Source organism: Leptodactylus fuscus, chromosome 3 (genome assembly GCF_031893055.1).
Source record: "Leptodactylus fuscus isolate aLepFus1 chromosome 3, aLepFus1.hap2, whole genome shotgun sequence".
Classification (NCBI taxonomy): Eukaryota; Metazoa; Chordata; class Amphibia; order Anura; family Leptodactylidae; genus Leptodactylus; species Leptodactylus fuscus.
The window spans coordinates 203233710-203254388 of record NC_134267.1 but is presented as its reverse complement, the minus strand read 5'-3'; the positions used below and the strand labels follow the sequence as shown (position 1 = coordinate 203254388).

At 43.1% G+C, this 20679-nt stretch overlaps 1 protein-coding gene across 1 annotated transcript in view; it reads right to left on the bottom strand.

Moving 5' to 3' along the window:
- The window catches only part of STAG1 (STAG1 cohesin complex component), a 120389-nt gene extending 100681 nt beyond the window's left edge, over nucleotides 1-19708 (bottom strand). Inside the window, exon 1 of the mRNA XM_075269065.1 lies at nucleotides 19371-19708. The gene's annotated coding sequence lies outside the window, so the exon portion shown is untranslated. The remainder of the gene's footprint in view (nucleotides 1-19370) is intronic.
- Between the last annotated feature and the right edge of the window lie 971 nt (nucleotides 19709-20679).

The window sequence follows — 20679 nt, the reverse complement described above, 5'->3', positions numbered from 1 at the left end:
TCTTTGGATCCGCTTGGGAACCCGGAAAACCAGTCCACTTAAACAGTGGTTACCTGCACACTCCATAGACTGTAATGGGGAATGCCGGGTTTCCACCCGAAAAGTGACTTCTCTCTCCGCATTTTTAAAGTGAAATGGGGAACGGAATCCCCAAATAGAGACCGAATGCTAGTGGGGGACCTAGTCTTCGTGCACTTTATTTAGAAATGCTGCTGTTTTCTGCCAGAATACCTCTCAAAATCTCAATTCTTACTAATTTACTGTTAACTCCATTATTAAGGAAGATCTTTAGAAACCAGAAGGCTCAATACAGAAACACAATAAGTGACAGGGGAGGGGCGGGTCTCCGCATGTCTACACACAGCTTTTCCTGCCTATACAGCACAGAGAGAAGTCTGCAGCCTACTCTGTATTGTACACGCCCCACCTCCGAGAGAAATGCAAAATGTGCTGCAGCCATAATGGGACTACAGCAGCAGAAAAACTGATAGGACGCAACATATGAGGCTTATACAGCCCGGGAACAGATTGCCCTGCAAGACCCTTTTGAAGAAAACTCAGGTACCCTCTCAGTGAAGAGCATTACTGTACCAGAATACCTTCATTGAGGTATAGGGTAGTAACCCTACTGTTCAGGATTGCAATGGCTGAGTAACTTAGAGTTATTGTCTACACTACTGAGCACATAAGGATGTCAAAGACTCCGTACAGAAGAGGTAAACAAGAAAAAAGGTTGATGTGAAGCCAGCTACCTGTCATTTCTGTATATTTACAACACATAATATCTAGAATACACAGTCATTACTTGGATGTTCTGTAGACAAATCATAATTTAATAGCCAAGTATAAAAACAGAGTCCTATAGCCGGCTCGGCACCATCTGCTGCAGCCATGGAGCAATTATCTGAAAAACTTCAGTAGTGGAAAGTGAAGAGAAAAAGACAGGAGGCCAATAAGGAAAGGCTTTTGTGCCGAAATAAAGCAATCCGTCACTTTCAGTGATGTGAGGTTGGTAATGAGAGACACATATTACAAGAAGAGTCAGTGGAAAGGGCGCTTAGTGATATACGTGCCGAAATAAAGTGCTCGTGGAGAACAGGACGAGACTGGTATATCATTGCTGAAATAAATACTAAAGCCGGGAACAGACCCAGAACTATTAGGGCCCCTTCACACTGTGTAAGCGCGCTGCTCATTTATACACGTATACATGTGTCTGAGCGCGGCGCTTCATAATAGAGCCCATTTATTTCAATGGGAAGCGCGCGTATCTTTTTTGAAGCGCCGCGCTCGGACACGTGTATACGTGTCTTAATGAGCGGCGCGCTTACGCCGTGTGAAGAGGCCCTTATTTCTACATTAGGGCCCCTTCACACGGAATTTACGCTCCGCTCATTCAGACACGTATACATGAGCGCTTCAAAACACATCCCATTCACTTCAATGGGAGTGCGCGTAAAGCTGGCTCTACGCGCCCTCCCATTGAAGTGAATGGGATGTGTTTTGAAGCGCTCATGTATACGTGTCTGAATGAGCGGAGCGTAAACTCCGTGTGAAGGGGCCCTTTAGCACAAAACACATCGCAACGTAACTATGGACACAGTCTGATACACTAGCAGAACTTTAAATCTGCTCAATACACCATAACTAATGGTACAGGGGCCGCTCAACATACAATATTAGCAGGTGTTGGGAAGAGCCCGATATGATGATATCATACCACTATGGTAGACCGCCAACTGGCCCTGAAGCCTCAGAAACAGCAAGACAAAAGAAGAAAAATAAGCACAAGCATAATCCAGACACAGCAAGAGAGTCCTAGCACCCATAATGTAGCATTACCTACAAATAAATAAGCTCAGTGCATCAATGCCGTACCGTGCTGTATGCCGGCATTGCGAGTGCTCTCAGAGTTGTCACATTAGTATATGGGAAGGGTCATGTCATGTTTCTACCGCTATAATGTGCTCTATACAAAGTGATATAAGTTCACCTGTATCTGTACAGTACAAGATAACCAGGCTGGCTCACTTACTGGATACTGAAGCCGTGGGGAACAAAATGAACACTTTGGGGCCTATTTACACAACCCTTGTGCTTGGAGACTGAAACTTACGCAAGTTTTCAAGCTGGTTTAGACTTCAGGAAACTGATGTAAATGATAAAGGTTGGTGGACTGCTGGTACTACAGACACCCAAAGTGGTGAGGACTGTGTAAAAACATCACTGATACATTTCTGCATGAATGGTGTTTAAAGAGTCATTAGCCCCTGGTTTACAATATTTTTAAATACCTCACAAGTGCCATAGGATGATGATAACTCTCCTTATACAAAGATATCAGCCACCCAGATGTTATACAGGACTAAGCTGGTCACATGTACACCAGTGAGTACTGCAACATAACACAGACTGTGCACAATGGTAATGCAATCCAAAAGCCTATCCTAACATGAACAGCCATTAAAGGTCCACATTAGAGAAGGATCCTAAGGTATAGTTTCTATGAATATGTATGTGGAAGAAGGTGATCATATTTGATGTACTGCGGAGCTATTATATACACACAGAAGCTTGAAGTGATGTACGGGATTTTTATTTCTTTTGCATTAAAAAAAAAAAAATAGGAAGAACTCTGGTGTATCAAGGTTAACGTCAACACATTGGGGGGTAATAAGGACAGCAAATGTATCATCACATAGGAAACAGATCTCATTTGAGCGCTCAACTAAGCACATAAGTGCCACGATAAGCCCACGGCGGAAATACTATGGGAAAAATCACGGCAAAGTGGATGGGATTCTAGCGATCCTGCGCAGTTTTGGAAATCACAGCATGTCAATTATACCTACAGAAACACCGGTGGTTTCCCCATAGGTATAACAAACAAAATCCACAGAGGAAAGCTCTGCAAACTTTCAGTCTAAAGTGCTGTGGGAAGAACAGTGATGCGCTGTTTTGCTGTGGGGATTTAGCCTTAAGAATAGTGTTTATACGGCTGAAATAGAGATCTCTCCCAATTTAGGCAAATGAGTGAGTGCGGCACAAAACACCTTGCCTAAATGTTCAGGTAGAGGTTAGCGTGGAACATGATGGGAAGAAAATAAGAGCAGCGGGAACAGGAGAGTATTTATTCCACCTCCCCCGGCCTTAAAAAACAAAATAAAATAAAAATATTTAAGCTTTTAAGATATTTCTCTGTTGTAATAAAAAATAGAATCAAGGGAAAGGAGAAACTTAAGCAAGAAATGTGTGTGTGTGTGTGTGTGTGTGTGTGTGTTTTGTATATGGCCTTCAGCATGTGTCTGGAATAAACAAGGGTATAAGCTGCCAGTTATATAACAGGCGGCCTCCCTTATCTATGAAGTATTAGGAGCAGGGCTGTACAGAGGTCAGCCCAAAATACTGACTCCATATCCCACAGACCAACGCCTGCTCTGAATCCTCTGCAATGCAAGTGATGAATTCCTATGAAAGCAAATATACAACAGACTATATATACAATTATACAATATCAATAATATAATTAAAAAAATATTTTTTTATTATGAAGCCGACCTGGAGTTAGTAGCTTTTTCCCCAAAATCCGACTCCAGCCAAAACTGGTTCCAACTCCACAGCCCTGAGTAAGATGTGAACACTGGCACCGAGACTGGGCCAGAACCTACAGCAGTGCAATATGATATACAGTCCTATAATGGGATATTATTTATGTTACAAATCAATGAGTTTCTCGAATATACATAATTTAAGGCCATTGGTTGGGATATATTCTCATCTATGCACCTTAAAGTAGAAATAAAATATACTTTGAATATCAAGTGCACTATATTCTAATAACCTAAGGAGTCGATGAGGTGGAGCCTGTCACCTGTCTGCTTTGGCCGACACCAGAACTCACTTTACTGCATATGAACTAGGTGTCCATCTCTTACCATCATGGTTACCTGGTTGGTAGGAGTTTGGAGGTCTAAAATTCCTGACATGCTCCCTTTAAAGGGGCTCTATCATTGGGAAGTCATTTTTAGCAAAGCACATACTTGCATAGTCTTTAGAAAGGATATTCCACGCCTACCTTTTGTATGTAAATCGCCTCAGTAGATTTTGTATAAGTCCCTTTTTATGCATATGCTAATGAGCTTAGACCGTGCAGCGGAAGTGTCTGTGTGCACTGTCTGCTCTATGTGTATGTACAGCAGAGATGACTTATCAGCACAGCAGCCTCTGCTATACATACACATAGAGCAGACAGTGCAGGGTGAGACTTCCGGAAAGATAACACCCAAGTTTGCTAAATGGATAAAAATCTATTCTATTCTTGTGAGAGATTTTTCATCTACAAACAATCTTTCTTTTAAGACTGTCCCCAAGAAGAGTGTACATCAAACACGTATGGCCTGTTCTATAGTAGATTTGGAGAAACTGAAGCCTTATGCGTCTCCTGCCTGAGAGAGTTGTTCCTCCCAGTATCACAACATCACCCATCCTACTTCACCCTTGGGAGCACTGCTCCTGCGTGTCCAAGTTTCAAAGCCTGCACCGGAAAAAGATACAGGAAGATGATGTTCCTGAAGAAGATGGAGGCGTTCTTAAGGCTATTCCGAAGCGTTAGGGACAAAAAATTCATTCTGAATGATAGGATCCCTTTAAAGAGGTCTTGGTCATTCCATGGAACCAGTGCTGGTCATGTTAAGGTCACACAGATGGAGGTTATTGTTACATTATATATCGCATTTACAGTTTATCCCCTGAGATCTATTTGGACCATGCACACAAAAGGCAAGATGATTTCCCTTCTTTCGGACTTGGTTACAAGGGCTCATATAACCAGGACCACTCTTACCATTAAACCTCAGAGGGAGGGAAGAAACAAGACACAATGATGGGACGTTACTCCAATAGAAAAGAGATGTTTGCATGCCCTCTTGTATAGCAGACCAAAAGCTTTGCCTATACAGAGGAATGAATACAGGGAAAACAGGACAATTTGTTTTACTGTATAGAAAGCAGCAGTGACCTATGAAGCAGACCAAGGAACGCCACAGATTTCAACAGGACGGACTGACATGTGCATGGAGGTGTCCTGTCTATAAAAGGCTCCCTTAGATGGAATGGATTGCAAGTTGGGGTTTCTTTTTCTTATTAACCACATGAGGACCGCCGTACGTAAATTTACGGCCTCATGTGCTGGTACCTAAAGACCGGACTATTGCCGAAATACGTCCGGCCTTTAGGTACCTTTCTGGCGGGGGGAGGGGTGCGGGGGGGACAGGGGTTAGGTGTTACTAACACCTAACCCCTTCCTCCATAACGTCCAGTCGGAACTGAGTCCGACTGGACGTGTTAACCCTTTCGATCGCGCCGTCAAACATCACGGCGCGATCGAAAGGGATCCGCCGACAATTGAAAGGGATCGGCACCCCCCGCGGCGAGATCGGGGGGTGCCGATGTCAGTACAAGGTAGTCTGGGGTCTGGCCAGTGACCCCAGACTATCGGAGCCCCCACATACCTGGTGATCCTGCCAGGCGGTGGAGGAAGTGAGCGATGTGTCTCACTTCCTCTGCAGCTTACAGGACACGAGCAGGCTCATGTCCTGCTCGTGTCCTGTCTGCTATTGTGCAGAATCAGTTGATGCTTTCATCAAAGCATCAACTGATTCAAGTGTCCTAAAGGGACAGATGAAAAAGTTAAAAAAAAAAGTTAAAAAAAATAAATAAAGTGTATGAAAAAAGTAATAAAGTTCTAAAGTCCAAAAATCCCTTTTTTCTATACAAAATGAATTATATAAAAAAAAGCACTAAAAATTAAAAAAAGCAATGCATATTTGGTATTGCCGCATCTGTAACAACCTGTACAATAAAACTGAAATAATATTTAATGTACACGGTGAACGTCGGGAAAAAAAAACGGAAAAAACGCGCCGGAAGTAATGATTTTTTGTCATCTCATCCTACAAAATATGCTATAAAAAGTGATCAAAAAGTCATATTCACCCCACAACAGTGCCAATAAAAAGCGCACATTTTCCCGCAAAAAATAAGCCCTCAACCAACACTGTCAACCGAAAAATAAAAATGTTACGCCTCTCAGAAGATGGCGATGCAAAAAACATTGATTTATGTCCCCATATGTGTTTTTGTTCAGCAGACTTAGTATTGCATAAAAAAATAACATAAATGAGGTATCGCCGTAACCGTACTGACCCGCAGAATAAAGGACACATGTCACTTATACTGTACGCTGCATGGTGAAAAATTTAAAATGTAAAACTCAATGCAGGATTGATTTTTTTTTTTTTTAATCCAGCAAGAAAGAGTTAATAAAATGTATTCTATAAGTTGTAGGCACCCAAAAATGGTGTCATTACAAAATGCATTTCATCCCGCAAACAACAAGCCCTTATATGGCCACGTCACCAGAAAAATAAAGAAATTATAGCATCTAGCAATGTCAAGGCAAAACCCCCCAAAAATCGCCAAATTATTAGAACACAACTGGCTGCGGCAGGTAGGGAATATATAAGCTGTGCGAGCGAATATCAGGGGACACCCCAGATTTACAGCTTATGAGGGAGAAGACACCAGAAGTGACCCCCAATGTGACCCTCAGAGTGACTCCCCCAATCATAGGAGCTACTGGGACATAGTAGGGAATTTGGTGTTTGCAATGTTCTCCGCACAGCTTACATATTCCCTCTTCGCCATCTGCTGTGCAGTCACGCCTGCAATACTAATACTCACTACACCCCCTGATAAATTCTTTGAGGGGTGCAGTTTTCAAAATGGGGTCACTCCTTTGGGGAATCCGCTTTCCTGGTACCTTACAAGCTCTACAAACATGACATGGCGTACCAAACATCCAAATCTGTGCTCCAAAAGCCGCATAGCGCTCCTTCGCTTCTGCGCCCTGCTGTGCGCCCAAACTGCAGTTTATGCCACATGTATGACACATGTATGACACTGGTGTACCCAGGATAACGGACGTAATGTCATATGTGGGTATAAACTGATATTAGGGCACAGCTGGACGCAAAAGGGAAGAAGGGTTATTGGGTTTTTGGAGCGCAGACGGTTTGGTTTTTGGATGCCATGACACTTTTGCAGAGCTGAAACACGAGTAAAGTGGAATCCCCTGATATGAGACCTTATTTTGGAAACTACACCCCTGAAGGATTTATCCAGGGGTAGAGAGAGCATTTTTAACCCCCAAGTTTTGCTATAACTTATTATCCATAAATGAATACAAAGCTGATTGTGAGAGGTGAAAAATGACAATTTTTCCAGGAATCCGTCATTTCAGTGCGTAACATGTTGTGCCCATCTTGTATCAGAGATGAACGCTCTAAAAGCTGTTGTGCCCAGGATACCCGCTTACCAGTTTTTGGAGTGTCTCTGCTGACATAAGTTGGGCACAACATATCGGGCACTAAAATGGCGAATCTCTGGAAAATTTTCATTTTTAACTTCTCATTATCAGCTGTGATTTCATTTCTGGAAACTAAATAAATGCAACACTCGGGTTAAAAGTGCTCGCTACACCACTTGATAAATCCCATGAGTGGGGTAGTGTCCAAAATGGGGTGACATGTCTGCAGATTCCACTTTATTGGCAATTCAGGGGCTTTGCAAAAGTGGCATGACGTCCAAAAACCAAACTATGCTCCAAAAACCAAAAGCGCTCCTTCCCTTCTGTGCCCGGCTGTGCCCAAACAGCCATTTATACCCACATATGGCATTAAGTACGTTATCCGGGGTACACCAGTGTCATACATGTGGGTATACACCGCTATTTGGGTACCCAGCAGGACGGAGATGTGAAGGAGCGATATGTGCTTTTGGAGTGCAGATTTAGATTCTTTGTTTTTGGACACCACATCACATTTGCAGAGGCCCTAAAATTGTCCCTACAAAATGGGGTCACTTCTTGGTGAATTCCAGTTTACTGTCACCTGTGTAGTTTCTAAAATGGGGTCACAATGGGGGGGGTTTCCATTGTATTGATACTTTAGGGGCTCAGCTAATGCGACATGGCACCTGAGAACTATTCCAGCTACATCTGCTTTCTAAAAGCCAAATAGCGCTCTTTCCATTCTGAGCCCCACCATGTACCCATACAGCAGATTATGGCCACATATGGGGTATTGCCGTGTTAAGAAGAAATTGTGTAACAAACTCTGGTTTTTTTTTAATTCTTCAGCTACTTGCAAAATTAAAAATATGGCGCTAAATGGACGATTAATTGGAAAAAAAAGTAATTTTTCATTTTTACGTCCCATTGTTAATAAAATCTGTGAATCAGCTGTGAGGCCAAAATGCTCACCAAACCCCTAGATAAATTCTATGAGGGGTGTAGTTTCCAAAATGGGGTCACTTTTAGGGGGTTTCCACTTTATTGGTACACTAGGGGCTCTGCAAATGCGACATGGCACCTGAAAAATATTCCAGCAAAATCTGCCCTTCAAAAGCCGAACAGCGCTCTTTCCATTCTGAGCCCCGCCATGTTCCCATACAGTAGATTATGGCCACATATGGGGCATTTCTGTGTTCAGGAGAAATTGTGTAACGAACTGTAGTGAGCTTTTTCTCCTTTATCCTCTTGTGAAAATGAAAAATTTGGGGCTAAATTGACAGTTTGTTGGAAAAAAAGTAAATTTTCATTTTCATGTCCCAATGTTAATAAAATCTGTGAAACAGCTGTAGGGTCGAAATGCTCACTCTACCCTTTGATATGTTCTGTGGGGGGTGTAGTTTCCAAAATGGGGTCACTTTTAGGGGGTTTCCACTGTATTGGTTCTCTAGGGGCTCTGCTAATGCGACATGGCACCTAAAAATTATTCCAGCAAAATCTGCCATCCAAAAGCAAAATAGCGCTCCTTCCATTCTGAGCCCCGCCATGTACCCATACAGCAGATAATGGCCACATATGGGGTATTGCCGTATTCAGGATAAATTGTTTAACAAACTTTGGGGGGCTTTTACTCCTTTAACCCCTTGTGAAAATGAAAACTTTGGGGATAAAGTGACATTTTAGTAATTTTTCTTTTACACATCCCAATGTTAGTAAAATCTGTGAAACAACTGTAGGGTCTAAATACTCACTATACCCCTTGATGAATTCTGTGAGGGGTGTAGATTCTAAAATGGGGTCACTTTTGGGGGGTTTCCATTGTTTTGGTACGCTAAGGGCTCTGCAAATGCGACATGGTGCCTGAAAATTATTCCAGCAAAATATGCTGTTCAAACACCCAGTGTCGCTCCTTCCCTTTCGTGCACTGCCGTGTGCCCAAAAATCAGTTTACACCCACATGTGGGGTATTTCTGTGCACGGGAGAAATTGCATAACAAAATGTGAGATGCATTTTCTCCTTTAACCCTTTGTGAATGTGATAATTTTAGGTCTAAATGAATGTATTAGTGAAAAAAAATGAAATGTCTAAATTTGACCTCCATATTATTTTTATTCTTATGAAATGCTTAAAGGGTTAACAAACATCCCAAATGCTGTTTTGAATAATTTGAGGGGTGCAGTTTTGAAAATGGGGTGATTTATGGGGGTTTCTATTATATAGGCCTTTATAATTCCTTTCAGAACTGAAGTGTTCCCTAAAAAATTAGTTTGAGGAATTTTCTTGTAAATCTGAAAAATCGCTGTTACACGTGTAAGCCTTGTAACATCCAAAATGAATTAAAAGACAATCAAAAGATGATGCCAATATAAAGCAGAGATATGGGAGATAATATTTATTCATGTATTTGAATGGTATGACTATCTGCCTGAAAAGCAGAGAATTTCACATTTTGAAAATTGCAATTTTTTCCAAATTTCCATCAAATTTGCTAGTTTTTTTTATAAATAAATGCAAAAATATTGATTAGTGTTTACCACTAACATGAAGTATAATGTGTTACGAAAAAACAATCTCAAAATCACTTGTGTAAGTTAAAGCGTCTCAAAGTTATTGCCATTTAAAGTGACACATGTCAGTTTTGAAAAAAGAGGCCCGGTCCTTAATGTACTTCTAGGCCTGGTCCTTAACCGGTTAAAACCAGATTCTGAAGTAGATCACTTTTTTCTAACCTGTTTACAGATTTGTTTTCCCCCATTCTATATCTCATACATGATTATGGGGGCGGCCATCTTATCCAAGCTTTTTTATCGGCTCTTTTAACATTTAACAGTGATTTGCTTTCTTGCCTCAAGACTATAGGCAGCAAGACATTGGAGGGGGAGTAGATAAACGGTTGACACCATGTATTGTCAGTAGTGGATGCAATGATGGATCAGTGGTATTATCTTCTAATGCAATGCTTATAGTAAATGCTACACCTCTGGCGACTGCTGGAGAGAAAACACTAACATAATTGGATGTTCTATCTATTATTAGGCTTAGTGGCCAGAGTGAAAATGACAGGGTAAAGTACATTAAAAAATAGAGAGCGAGGCAAAAGAATTTATTTTTAACTATTTTTTTTTAAAAAAAAAAAGGTTCTAAATTTGTAACAAAAATTAGATGAAAAAAAATAAAATAAAATTATATATTATAATCTCCTAACTGAAAAATGTCTTGTAAAGTATCATAATAGCCAGAGCTCCAGTAACGAAAATCTAACATATCTAAAGAGGAAAAGTATTAATAACTTTAATCTTCGTATTTAATCTCAGCAGGCTTTTAGTTTTACCTCGCATACTTCACATCAGTAGCTTAGAGGTAAATGGAGAGAAGAAGCTGAAGCATCAATACAGAACGGTTTTGGGTCAACTCCAAGAATAAGTGCAGAACCTGAAGGTCAAGAGCCTGTTGTGGGTTTAGACTAAAAACTACTATTAGACTAAGTAGAGAAACCAAAGTGGAACCAGCACATGGCACAATGCCAACTGTACTTTGAAGAACCATCAGAGAAGGCTCTGCATAGAAAACCAAAGTACAAGGCTGAGCCACTAGAGAAACCATAAAAGTTGGGCACATTCTGGTGTCCTGCCCACACAATACCCTGACTGCCAAGTACTGTATACTATACAAGGACGGCACAGCTTTACCAAGACTTCTCATAAACAGCAAGGTCTGGAAGAGACAAAAGGAAACCAATTACATCAACATCTGTCTCTACAGACATGACTAGAACCCTCCAAGAAAACTCCAGAGATCCTACTGAAGAACTACAGACATCTAGTCAAGTTCCAAAAATGAGAACATCTAAGGCTCCGTTCAGACCATGCCCTTTACTTCCATTTAGCAGAGAAGACCTGTTTAATGGATGCATAAAACATATCATCCGTCTCCATCAGTTTCTGTCTATTTTTTTGGATGGACACAAAAATGAAGTTCCTTAGGGGTCATTCACACTACCACTGGTGACGGTCAGTTGTGTGCGTTGCTATTGTCCTCTACAAGATTTTAGCAGACGACACTAGCTGAACAACTCAAAAATCTGTTAATATTTCCTTTCATTTCAGTGGGATTTTATTGTGCGTCAGTGTCCGTTTACACCAAATCTGTCACATGTCCGGTTTTTTGGGGGGGAGGATTTGCAGATTAAAAATCCTACATGAAGGACTTTTGTGTTAAAAAAAAGTTTCCACTAAATGGATTAGTTAAAAACATGGAGACATTATCAGTAGTTAGTGTCCATTATGATAGGTGTACTTTTTTTTGAATTTTTTTTTTAACAAACACCTCATAATGGAATTACCGTATTTTTCGGACTACAAGACGCACTTTTTTTCCCCAAAATTTGGGGGGAAAAGAAGGGTGCGTCTTATAGTCCGAATGTGGCGCCTGGCACCCGCTGTAATAGAGAGGCGGATGCCGGCGAGGGATAGATGCAGGTGCCGGGGCCTGAGACATCGCTGCGCTCCTCTGCCCTGCATGAAGCCAGCAGCGGCAGGGGTGATGCTATTCCGCTCCTCCGTCCCCCCGCCGCTGGCTTCAGGCCCCAGCACCTGTGCCAGCGTCTATCCCTCGCCGGCATCCACCTCTCTAGTACAGCGGATGCCGGGTCTTAGTCTGGATTGGTGGCCCCTTCTCCCCCGTACCTGTGAACTTCACCGGCCCCGTACCTGTGAAGTTGCAGGCCGGCTCCTGCGCGGCGATATCGCAGGAGCCGACCTGTTCGGGTGAGAGCCGGGAGCCTAATAAGGCTCCCAGGCCTGTCACTGCTATATAATACTAATATACAGAATGGCCCATAGACGGCAATACAGTTGTATTGCCGTCTATGGGACTTGCAATCAAGTGACCGCAGGTTCAAGCCCCCGGGGGGGGGGGGGGGAATAAAATTGTAAAAAAAAAAAAAAGCTTTAAAAATATATAATAAAAATATGAAATAAAAGTTCTAAATCACTCCTTTCCCTAGAATATATATAACAGTAGAAAAAACATTCTATACGTCCCCGTACAGCTGCAGGGTCACCTGTCAATGTGGCCTTGCAGCTGTTGCAAAACTACAACTCCCATATATTAAATATTTTACCATTTTTTGCTTCAAAATTTTTTTCCGCTATTTTCCTCCTCTAAAACCTAGGTGCGTCTTATAGTCCGAAAAATACAGTAAATACTAATGTGAACACTGTCTTACCTTTGTGCTTTGTTTATTTTTTTTTTTTAATATTAACCTTTATGTAAACAGATGTCTGTCTGTTTGATATTGTAAACTTATGTAAATAATACAGGTAAACAGGCTCCATTCAGAGGACTCTTTACAAGATTTATCTAATTTTATCATATGCATTCAATCTGTTTACAGAGATCGATATTAAAAAGAAAAAAAATCTGTTTTAGTTTTTTTTGGACACAAATGCATTTGTGTAAAAAAAAAAAAAATTTAAATGTTGATTTCTATACCTTTAGCAGATGCAAAGGGATGGCTATATAAATAAGGTAAAAACACAACCTATATGTAGCCGAAGCTGTTAAGAACAGACCTTGGCCCTAGAAAACAAAAGCAAACACTCGAGGGCTGTCACAGCTAAAAACAGGAGTTGCTATTTATATGGTTTTCAGATTAGACATAAGTCTAGGTTAAAATGTGCCAGATTTATCACAGTGTCTAATCCTGGATGATAAATCTGTTATATTATTAGACTCAAGTCCAACTTTACACATCCCATTACTTGGCTATGTTCGCAAGAAAAATACAACAAAGTTTGGTACATTTGGTGCACGGGGTCGCGACTTTCTGCTCAGCCTGAACATTTTTTGTACAAGTCACCAGAGTTTTGTTGCGTTTTGCTTTGTTTGCTCCAACATAACCTCCCATAAAGGAGATTACATGTTATGTGGAGAACACTGGAAGAGCTGCTGTTACTTATAGCTAAAATGTTGTGTCTCATCCGTCTCCACTGGGATTACAGAGTTAGGAGTCAATGAACTGATCGGATCCATTACAGATTTCTGTAAACATCCGTCGGGTGAGTTTTCACTTAACTGGTTCAGGACCATGAAATTCAGTTTTGTGTTTTTGTCTTTTACTTCCTTAACAGGAAGGGGAGTAATTGAAAGTTTTTTTTATACTTTATATAATATTTTTTTTTTTCAGATTTGAAATAAACTTTTTAAAATATTTATTTTTCTAGCCCCCATAGGGCACTTGAGCCAGCAATCATTAGATTGCATATACCATAGACAGCAATACTACAGAGTTACTATAAAGCCCTGCCACAGGCAGGTCTGAGAAGTCATATAGCATTGGCAGGCATCAGAGGGCTCCCGACTGCCATAGCAATGGAATGGCTCAAGTGATCTCCCTGCGGGATTGGTATTCAATAACAGGAGACCGAAGGTGGAAGTAACATCTCAGGCACCATTGGTTACATTTTTTATGTTGGGTCAAAAAACTATAAAATGTCAAACTTATCAACTTGGTCACATTTTAACTGAACAGCAGGCACTGAAGAACTATTTCAGGAGTAAGGAGACTACAACCTAGCCTAGTGATAGGAGGTTGGGGGGGGGGGGGGGCGCCTCAGTGAAGAAGAGGGAGGCGTACCATGATCACACAGGAAGTAGGGGAGAGGTTACAACCACCATTTTTTTTTTTTTGAGTAGCCATCCTGAAAGGCATGTTTCTGGAATGAATGGGCTCCTAGAAGATTCCTACATGGAATGGACCCAGTAGATGGCGGAGGTGGCGTGGGCACAGAAACAGGTGCTTAAACATTCTAGGAACCTGTACATTCTAGGCGCTACCATCTTGAAGAATTACACAAAAAGAGATAACTTAGCCAAAAATAAGCTTATTGTGTGTAATACTGAACCTTCACCAAGTCACCATGGTAGGTATGATTGCCAAACCAAGATTACCGGGGGAGACTGAATAGTGTTGTAAGACGTACAATATATATTACCAAGTAATGTGGTGGTCAAGTGTCATATAGCATATAACAGCAGCAATAAAGCCAGTTTAGCTACAATTTTCTAAAAGGTTACAATGCTTTCAAATAACATTTTAAAGATATTAATACAAAAAAAAAAAAAAAAAACCTAACAAAAAAAATCTTTAACAATAACCAAACCGTAATGTAAGGGCTCGTTCAAACGGGGCAAGAGGTGGCAGATTTTGGCACTGAATCCTCCTCAAAATCTGCCCCCTCACAATGGAGGTCTATGTAGAATGCTAGCGTTCTTTTTTCCGTGAGTGGTTTGTTCCCACTAGTGGAAAAAAGAAGCGAGCTGCCCTTTCTTCAGGCAGATTCCGCGGTTGATTCAGCCCCAGCGTCCTCCTCGCGGCAGCACCCTCCGGACTAGGCCCATTCATTTGGGCCTACTCTGGAGCAGGAAGCCGCGACTGTCGGAAGCCGCGTCAGGTGCATTTTGGTCCTATTCTGACACGGCTTCCCGCGTCAAAATCAGGATCAAAATATGCCGTCCCGTGCCCTGTGTGAACTGGAATAAAAAGAATTCCACATGAACAACAATATCTAAAATAACAGGAAAAAAAACAGTCAATCTTTAGTTCCAGACTGCACCACAATGAAGACAAACAGAATTTTAAGACGCAAACTAGACCCTCTCCATTACAATTCATGTCAGTGGTTTCAGGGATAAGATTTGGTGTTTCTGGCAGGCCAATATTAGTATACGGATGTTATACATGCCACCAGTCACATGGAGAGATACTACTCCTGACATGTAGAAATGTGGCACTAATGTGTCAGAACACAATGCATTATAGTACATGACAAGCCGGCCCATCACAGTGAATAGACACCGCGTCATAAACCATGAGGCTCGGGGGAGTGGAGAAGCTGCTACAGCACATTAGACGCACACCCAATATTCATGGCCTCCGGGCTGACTTTATGCACAGTCTGACCTGTAAACCTGGATGAGGCAGCAGAATAGTTGTCAAACCAGAAATCTTAAGTGTGTAAGCCTGTGATAGTGTACACGTACTATACATATAGTGCCAGTGCGTACTATACAGTTATTACAGGGATTTTCTGGCCTGGGACAGTGACTATGAAGCTACCTAGATCCTAATACTCTGACCAGGCCTTCATGTGTCTGTTTGGCAACCCATGACTGCAGCGTGTCATATGGAGGACAACCCTTTATCCTAATCTGAAGGCCCTCTGGCAAGTCATGAAGATGGCATCTACCGACAGTCTCAAACATTGGGAAGACATTTGTTGTATGTGACACCATTATCCTCTGAGTGGTGATCATGATGAACAATTCAATGTACATGACTTGTCACTGGCCAAAAAAAACCTGACAAATATTTCGGCTGTCAGCCCACACACAGACAAGGCTGAGCCTCAGGTTTCCGTTACGGATCTCCATGCCCACTCTAAAGATTTTCCACATTAGAACTGGCAGGATAACCCATCATGTGAATATACAATGAAGGCGGCTGCACCAATCAGACGTAATTCACCTGTACCTGCTAACATGGATGATACGCTTACACAATATTCGTAAGGCACATGCCAAGCATGAAAAACCCTTCATCTGATCCTTTGTTACCCCAGAGGTGTCTGACAACAGACCATTCTCCTGTGAGAACACATCCGTGCAAAGCTGAACCAAATATGAATACAGCCATTGACGGTATATGCCCCGGGTTTGCCTAAACCCCAATGGAACTGTATCGGTGCTCCCTGCACACCAAACCCGCTTTACAGACATTAAATTCATTGGTCACATGGCCTGTTTGTAGCTCAGTCCTATTCAAGTGACCAGGCTGAGCCGCCATACCAAGCACAGTAGATATACTTGTTGAACACTGCGGCCTCTCCATACAGCTGAGTTGAAGGGGGAGGGGGAGAGAGGAGGAGTTTACGTTTAAGACCCTTAAGTATCTTCAATGGATGGCCTATACCAAGAATAAGTCATCCATTGTTAGCAGCCCTGGAAAGCCACTTTAGGCTAAGGCCACACATTGCAGAGACGCAGCTTTTTTTGTTACAGATTTTGCTGCGGTTTTTTAGTCAAAGCCAGGAGTAGGTTAAGCAGAAGGGAAATATAAGAACTTCCTATATATTTAAAAAAAAGGAAAAAAAAAAAAAAGACTAAGAAAACACAAACATCCGTGGGAGGTTTTGCTGATCAGCTGTGTGAAGCGGCTGCCAAATGTGTGAGCAATAGTCTCTTCACAGATGTTCTTGGTATCAAAGTTAAGCTCATTCACTTGAATGCGACTGAGCTGCAATCAGGTCATGTAACTGATGTATGTGATGTCACATGGCCCGAAAAGCAGAACTCAAGGAGTGCCACGGAAGTCCCACATGTCGGCTCTCCAAATGATGACCTCATAGGGATAGATGGAACGGTCACAGAAGTTCCTGGAGATTTATCATTTGGACATAAGTGAGGACTAAGCTCAAGTCTGAAACCCCCTTCGGCAAAAATGCTAAATGACAAATTTGCATTCAAGGGTCTGTAGAGTGTCAGACCTGTCAAAAAGTCATGCGTGTCAATGAAGCATAGAACCATTAACATCAACAAAGCCAGGCTGCAATACCAGGCACAACCTGCAGAAAGGTGTGGTGCTGAATATTGTAGAAAGCAGACATTTTTTTTCTAACCCTTGACACCACTGTAAAGCCTTTGGGAGCCAGGTATATGGCTGTGCAGTTGTATATAGCACCACATTCTCGAAGAAGTAATGGCACCAACTAAAAAAATCTAAATAGACCCATAAAATGGCAACTACTGTATATAAACATAATGCAAAATGAGGCAACAAAAAAGGGATCACCCAGAGATATACAAGTGACATCTGTCCAAAGCTGGCGCCAACTCATGTGGCATTGTGCAACACCAAAACAATTCAAGCAAGGAAAGCTAAAGCAGTCGTCCATGATGAAGACTCAATGACCTGCGCTTGAAGGGCATTGTCCCACCACATACACAGGATAGGAGATCTGCTCCAGATTAGTGGGGGTCCAGCTGTAAGGACAGAGGGGGTCTGCCTACCCAGTCATTTCCTGCCACTGATCCATTTAGACTGGGAAGTCAATCACCCACGTTCTTGTACTTGGTGGGCCCCCAATAATATGCAACTTAAGTCCTATTCTGTGCATAGCAAGTCCGCTGCTTTGGTATGATGACCCCCTTCAATCCAATGGAGCAGTAGATGACACTTGAGGTTTAATTCACTTCTGCGCATGAGTTTCCGTTCGCGGAGTCTGCTTGGGGACCGACCTCCCCCCCCCCCCCCCCCGAATGCAAACTTAATCCACATAAAAAGCAGTTACCTTAGGAAACTCGCAGACCTCATGGACTGGTTTCTGTACAAACAATGCAGAGAGATAAGTGCTACTTGCAAGACTTGTTTCTCCGCAATTTTCATGTGGACAGGGGAACGGAGTGGCCCGAACGCAGATGTGAACAGGGCCTAAGATTGCAGTCAATGACAATGGTTGGCGGTGTCCACATCACATAACGACGGATACAGAAAGAGCACCCTCTGTTTACATCGATCAACATTCACTTTAATGTAAAAAAAAAAACCCACATCACGTTTATTATCGTCATGTGCGCATAAGTTTATTGTTCTTCTAAAAGTAAACAAACAAGATGGAAGAAGGCGTCCATACCCTATTACATTACAGTAACTGGCGATGGATGTAAACATGGGGTGCTCTGTATCCGTCATTCTCATTGGTTTTTAGCCCGTTGTCCCAAAACTAAGATCATAATAAAATAAGAAGCCAGTGCGAACGTAACCTTAAAAAATCAAAACTTATCAAGCACAGAACAACATGGTGGACTTATCTCGCCTGCACGTATTCATCTGTAGCACAACAGCCCCCTTTTGTATTGATGGTGGGGTCAACCAGGTATGTAAGTAAAGTCTAGCGTGTATGGGCTCCATGGAGGATCAGGTGTAAGGTGGTGGGCACAAGGTCTGAAGATCAATTGGGGATGGGGGGTAGGATTCTCCTAGGAACCCATCCACTCAAGGTGCCACCATCTGTCAAACTATACAGTCATTTAAAATTAACATACTCAATACAGGAGATCCATAGACAGTAATAGACACAAACCAAATAGTATACACAAGTAACAATCACAAGATACCAGCCCCATCTGTAACGTAGTCATGTGACCTGGTGGGGTTATATGGTAACCTCTAGGAGAGCGCTGTGTGGAGGACAGGGGCAAGTTTGTCCTAGGAGTCCATACATCTAACTAGTCATACAAGTTATACGGCCAATACCAGAGACCCAAACCTTGTATACAAACAACGGGACAAGTAACAAGTCTTCCCCATTTGTAGACTGCAGTCATGTGACTCGTATGGGGGCAGATGGTCTTGTGTTAGGGCTGAGGAGGTGGAGGACAGGGGCAGGATTCTCCTAGGAGTCCATACATTGTAGGCGCAACCATCTACCTGGTCATACAAGTTATATGGCCAATACCAGACACAAACAACGGGACACAAGTAACGTCACACATCAGCCCCATTAATAACACGCAGTCATGTGACATACAACAAGTTTATAACAATAACCTGCCATGGCGGCCACTGTTTACAAGGCGCCAAAAGACAACCATCACAGTGATTGGGCGACCCCGCTGACAGACGCTCTGGTCAATCACAGGTTAATATTTCTAGGATACAGCCTGCCCCCCATGGCCCCCCAGCTGCAGACTTTCCTGGACTTTGTAGTCCTCCAGACTTGTCAGTGATGCCAGGACAGGTGCAGCTGAGCCACAGAGCTAGCAATCTAATGCAAGCAGGGGGTGGGCACGTCATGCCCAGCACACAATGCCAAGCAGGCGCCTCCCCCCGTCCGCCATGGGCACAGGCCCGTACCGGGGGGAGGGGGGTACCGGTATGACCCGGTGGCGGGAAGCCCCAGTCGCCTCCTCCCCCTCCCCCAGTTCCCGCGCTCCGGCCTCCATCTTCCACCCCCGGCTCACCTCCTATGGACATCCCGGGTCTTCTCCTTGCTCCGGTCGTCCCGGTCCTCCCGCCCGGGGGGGTCAGGGAATGGTTCCCGATACACCTAGTCCTCGGGTGAGGGGCACAAAGGATCCGGCGGGAGGGGGTTAATACCCCAGCAGCCCAGGCCCCGGCCTGGCGGAGAGCGCTACTACTGGTAGCCGTCGGAATAATATTATATTGCCCGCTGTAGGTGGGGGGTGCGGGGGGGGTCGGGTAAATATCAAATAATAATAATAATAGGAATAACCCCCGGGCCGCGCCTGGCAGGGAGCAGCAATCCTAAGCCGCCATCTGGCGGTATCTCGCTCACCGGAATGGCGCCGTCGCTTGTCCGGGGAACGGGCGCCCTCTGGCGGAGACAGACCGGGAGCTCCAGAGGGGGCGGTGTCGATTTGATCGCCATGGAAACGGGCGGGAGAGAGGGAGGCGTTACCCGTACGGTCACCATGGACCTGAAGGGGGCGGTGTCGAGGTATCACCAAGGCGCTTATTAGTCACTACTAACTGCGCATGCTCAGCATTTCCTCTAGCTGTCCAATGTGCGCATGCTTGGTGAAGAAACGGGGTAGCGCTTTAGGGAGGAAGTGCGCATGCGTACAATCCAACCCTGCCCAGCCGGGAGGTCACTGTGCTGTCATGGCAACAAGAACGTCAAGGGCGCTAGAGAGAATTAATCTGGCCCGCACAGTGCTGCCATCTACTGAAGCAATGGCCGTATTACACCTACTGCTGCAATGGTCTCAGCAAAACAGCAAAGGAGGAACTGGTCTAGTCTGGTGAAATCAGACATTCCTGCAGATATAAAATATCCAGCAATAGCCTGAGTCAGATCATTTATTATTTCACATTTATGGGCCATATCTGTGTCATTTTTTGCTGTTTTATGTTCTTGTTGTACCTTCACTTTTGTAATATTGGGGAAATGTACAGAGAAACGGTTATAAAAGGAGCGAACATGCGATCGAATTTCAGTCATGGATTCCCAATAATTTTAATACTGGTGACGGGGGAAGGTAAAATAAAAAATAACTGATACTCACCTACCTCTGATCCCTGGTTTGAGCAACACAGCCCTCATCCTAGATGACCGTTGGGACCAATCATTGGCTTCAGCAGTCACATTTTGGATACTGGTAACAGGTCATCACTGGTACCTGACATGGCAGGGGTGTAACTAGAAAAGACAGGCCCCCCCATGCATACCTCCCAACTTTTGAAGAACCGAAAGAGGGGCAAATTTTAGCCCCACCCACTTTTGTGTTGACTCCGCCCACTCGTTAATTT